General features: G+C 45.0%; 1 long non-coding RNA gene and 2 other non-coding genes across 3 annotated transcripts in view; all 3 read left to right on the top strand.

The window, feature by feature from the left end:
• The first annotated feature begins 614 nt into the window (after positions 1-614).
• The window catches only part of LOC110299478, a 10,635-nt gene continuing 6,354 nt past the window's right edge, over positions 615-4,895 (top strand). The window contains exon 1 of the long non-coding RNA XR_003837224.1: positions 615-771. This is a non-coding gene — a long non-coding RNA (uncharacterized LOC110299478). The remainder of the gene's footprint in view (positions 772-4,895) is intronic.
• Positions 1,072-1,165, top strand: LOC115031604. Its single transcript, XR_003837279.1, has one exon. It is a non-coding gene; the product is annotated as a small nucleolar RNA SNORD116 (small nucleolar RNA).
• Positions 3,441-3,531, top strand: LOC115031607. Its single transcript, XR_003837282.1, has one exon. It is a non-coding gene; the product is annotated as a small nucleolar RNA SNORD116 (small nucleolar RNA).

The raw sequence follows: 4,895 nt of genomic DNA, 5'->3' as shown, positions 1-4,895 counted from the left end.
CTGGGCCCAATTAAGCTTGCTACCCATGAGCTGGAATTTTGAAGCCTCAGAGGAGTTTGACTTTGCCTCATGCAAAGACCCAGATGTATTGATCAGAGAAGGACTGGAGCCATAATGGAAGGATCAAAAGAAGTTAGCTTAGATATCCATTGAGGCCCATTTTTTCTGGAGAACTTATTCAGAGCTGCCTCCTCATTGTGCCTCAGCATAGCCAAGTGGACCAGTGATTAGCTTTCCTATTGGCTCTTGAGGACTTGATGCTTGTAGAGGTGCTCTCATTCCCTTGAAAACATTCTCAGGACACTGGTGGAGATAGTTGATGGCCTGGACTTAAGGGAAAGTGTTGAGTAGCTGTATTGCAGCTCACATATCATCCTTAAGTTCTTAGAGTGAGCTGAGGACCCAACAAGCACTGAGAGCAAAGGGCATGGCATGTTCACATCCAAGGCCTGAGAGTAAAAGCAAGGGAGATCTGGAAGGGCAGTGTGAAGAGGTTGGAAAGAGCAGGAGTGTTGAGGGTGCCTATGAGGTATGACAAGCCCATAGTACATGGTAAACCCATAATCCATCTGGTTTTGCATGGGTCCCACTGTAATGGTGGTGTGTTCTCTGTGCTGTCTTCTCAGGGTTGCATTCCCTTTATCATGGTCCATGGGTTACATGCAGAGGAAATGGCTCCACAACTTTGGCTGAGTATTGATGTCTTCCAACTGAGTCTCCAGCAAACTGTTGTGGTGTTACTGACTTGTGCTAGGTCACCTGATTTAAAAGGTAAGGAACATGGGAATTGCTTATTGAATTCAGGTGCCCTGGTCTTGTAGTGGACGTTGTACATCGTGGTGCGGAGCCTAGGTGTCCTGGTCTTGGAGGAGCAGGGAACTGCTGCCATCTGTACGTCCAGTCCCTTCGGGATATGGAGCATTCTTAGGGCCTTTGATTTCTCCAAGGTTTGGAGCTTCGGCCAATTGTCCCCTGGCATTAAATCGCAATGTCTTCAGTCCCTTGCTCTTCCCAAAGCCAGAGAACTCCAGAGTACAGGAACCACTTTGTGCAATGCACTCCAATGTGCTTCGATCTATGATGATTCCCAGTCAAACATTCCTTGGAAAAGCTGAACAAAATGAGTGAAAATTCTGTACCACCACTCTCATCGGGACTGAGGTCCAGCATCTTGGGTCCAGCATCTTGGGTCTCCCAGGTGCTATGGGCGTCAGGCACAAGCTGCCCATCCACTCCATTGTTCTTGACATCTTCGGGCTCTAGCCAGAGTCTGCAGAGACAGGTGTGCTTGCCCTACTCTGCCAAAAAGCATGGCGTAGGACACAGCAGCTCCTAAAGCTCAGGTGGCATGCTCACTTTGCTGTTGAGGAGATGCTTGGCAGATACTCAGTAGGGAGTCGTNCTAGGTCCAAGGATAGGGCCCAAGCCATTGTGGAAAGTAGACTGTGAGGCAAAAGTAGCAGTGGCAGTGGCACCAAAGCTAGGATCTTCACATGGTAATATCTGGCAATGGATTCAGCCTTCTCAGAAGCACTGATATGAATTTTAACCCTGTTGCATTGCTTTAGAGAGTCAATAGAATGCAGTCTGCAGGTAGAGTGTAGCTTGACACAGTAGCATGTAATGGAACCTGTGTGACATTGGTCTGTTCAGGTGGTAAACAGAGGTCTCTGTGTCCCTGGCAGCTTGTAAATTCCTGGGCAATTGGCTTGGAAATAGATAAGGTACTAAGCACTGGGGTTGATGACTTGCACCTCACTGGTCAGTTTGCACCACATTTAAACACTTACTTGTGTACCAGGACTGATATCACTTTGATGGACTCAGTGGATCATGAGACTTGCAGACCTGTGTCTCAATAGGTTTTTTGAAAGAACATTTGTAGGAATCTCCTCTTGNGTAGGTNCTGTTGCTTTGGAAGTTGTTGAAGGGATATCCTTGGAATGTTTGGACTTTCTTGTCAGCCTCCTTGGCAAGGTCAAAGGGAAAGTCTAGGAACAGTTTTTGCATCCACAGCAGGACGAGAAACATCTTTGTGAGAGACCCTCTAAATTAGAGACCAAGTTGTCATGGGACCTTTTTTTTTTTTTTTATTGACGTTTGGGCGTGACTTTTCAGGAAAGACAAGTTTCTAATGTGCATAGGAAGGAGGTTTAATAGGACACATTGTGTTTTGCAAATCCACCCTAGACACATGCTCATTGGAAATATCAAGGAGAAAATGAGTCTTGGATGCAGAGTGAATTTGATACACTAAGATGACATGAGTCACGTGGTGTCCTTGCCTGGGATAGTTCAGCACAATGGGATTTTTGAGCTTTAGTGTGGGAAGCTGTACAGTATGATCTGAGAAGTTTTCACAGGAAGATATCAACAGAGGATGGATTGCCAAAAAAGCAGTTTCTTGAGATAGGAGGAAGTCTTCATAACAGCCAAACTTCAGAGGAATTTATTGTGCGTCATGTTAAGATCCGGGACTATTGATCAGAGTGAGATTGGTGTCATGATGGAAGGCTCAAAAGTAGTTGGCTTCGATATTCATGGAGGCCCATTTTTGTTTGTTAACTTATCCAGAATTGCCTCATCATTTTTCCTCAGCATAGCTGAGGAGACCAGTGATTGCTCTTGTTATTGTTTTTGGTATTTTTTTTGGGTGGGGTCGAGTCTTTGAGAATTGCCATCAATCCATTGAGAATTTTTCCAGTATTTTTGTAGAAGAAGATGATGGCCTGTGCCTCCTAGAAAGTGTTCTTTACGGGTAGATCTGCTCACATATCATCCCCAAGGCCTTAGAGGGATGTGAGGACCCAGCAAGCACTTGATGCCCAAGGGCCTAGATTGTTCACTGCTATGGCCTGAGATTAAAAGCAAGTGAGATCTGGAAAGGCAGTGTGAAGTGATTGGCAAGGGCAGGAACCATTTTTGAGGGAGCCTGTGAAATCTGACAAGCCCATAGTACACTGCAAGCCTGTCATCCATCCAGTTTTCCATGTGTCCCACTGTAATGGTGGCTTGTACTCTATGCTGTCTTCACAGGGTCGCAATCCCTTTCCAGCTTGGGCCATACTCAACATGCAGAGAAAAGGACTCCACAACTTTGGCTGAGTGTTTAAGTTTTCCAACTGAGCCTCCAGCTAAAGTGATGTGGTGTTGCCGCTTTGCCAGCAGTCACCTTAGGTAAAATGTAAGGAACGTGGTAATTGCTACATGAATTCAAGGTGCCTAGGTCTTGGTGGATCAGGAAATAAATGACATCTGTGTGTCCATACCCTTCGGCACTTCTAGCAGGCTTAGTGACTCTGGGTGCTCTCATATTTGTAACTTTTGCCCAATTTTTCTTCTTAATGGATGGGTAATTTCTTGCAGTTCCTTGCTTTCCCCAGAATTCAAGCACTCCAGATTACCCTACTTTACTTTGTGCATTGCATTCCAGTGTCCTTGCATGTATGATGATTCCCTGTCAAACATTCCTTTAAAAAGATGAACATAATCAGTGAAAACTCAGTACCACCACTCATTGGGACTGAGGTCAAGCTCCTTGGGTCTCCCAGGTCCTATATGCATCAGAACCAGGCTGTCCATCCTCTCCATTGTCCATGCCTTTCTCGGCCTATAGACAGAATCTTTAGATACTAGTCTGTGCTTGGCCTCCTCTGCCTGAAACCTTGGCATAGGGTACAGTAGCCACTTAGGCTCTGTTTTTTTGCTCCTTTTTTGTCGTGTAGATGCTTCACAGATACTCTGTATATAGTTGTGCTCGGTCCAAGGAGAGGCACCCAGCCATAATGCAGATTAGAATGTGATGCAGAAGTAGGAGTGGCATGGCCCCAATGCTTGGCTTTGCACTAGGAATGCTTTCCAGTGGATTCAGGTTTCTCAGAAGCACTGCCTTCAGTGGTAACCCTGTTGTGTTCTTCTACTGAGATACAGTGGGGCAAAGGCTGTACGTGGAATGTAGCCTGACGTAGTATCATGTAACTGGGATTGTGTGACTGTGGTCTGTTCAGGTGGTAAACAGAAAGCCTTTTTGTCCCTGGAATCCTGAAAGATTGACAGGCAAGTGGTTTGGAAATAAAGCAGGAACTTCACATTGGAGGTCATGGCAGTCACCTCTCAGGTCAGTTTCCCCCACATTTATATACTTTTCTGTGTCCCCAAACTCATGGCACTTTGGTGGAGTCAGAGGAATCATGAGATTTCCAGACCTGTGTCTGAGATAGATGTGTAGATGGAACTTTTGTAGGAATTTCCCTTTGGGTAGATGTCGTTGCTTTGGATGTTGTTGTTAGGATATCCCTTGATATGTTTGGACATTCTTGGAAGCCTCCTAGACAAGTTCAAAGTACATGTCCTGGAGCTTTTCTTATATCCACAGCCTTAGCATAACTATCTGGCTGAGAGTCTCTCAAAATTTCAGACTAATTTGTCATGGGACTCTTTTTCTTTGATTTCTGAGATTTTGATGTGACTCTTCTAGGAAGACTATTTGCTAAATGTGCATTAGAAGGAGTCTTCAATGGGTCACATGATGTTTTGCAAATCCAGCTTGAGACTCATGCTTATTAGCATTTTTAACAGAAACTGAGTCCTTGGATGTAGGCTGAATTTGATGCACTAAGATGCCTTGAGTCTTGTTGGATCATGACTTGTAATATTTTAGCACAATGGGATTTGCCTTTGTGTGTGCATCTGATGGGTATGGCCTGAGAAGTCTTTTTTGCAAGAAAATATCAATGCAGGGTGAATGACCAATGGCATTCTCATGAGAGGATGTGTTCACAACTGACAAAAAGAGCACTGGAACGATGGACAGAAGTAGGGACAAGATGCTACAGTCAAGGAGGTGACTCAGAGCAAGAGAGAGAAAGAGAGAGAGAGAGAGAGAGAGAGAGAGA

This window comes from Mus caroli, chromosome 7 (genome assembly GCF_900094665.2).
Source record: "Mus caroli chromosome 7, CAROLI_EIJ_v1.1, whole genome shotgun sequence".
In the NCBI taxonomy this organism is placed as follows: domain Eukaryota; kingdom Metazoa; phylum Chordata; class Mammalia; order Rodentia; family Muridae; genus Mus; species Mus caroli.
The sequence above is the reverse complement of the archived record's forward strand: the minus strand, read 5'-3'. Positions and strand labels throughout refer to the sequence as shown.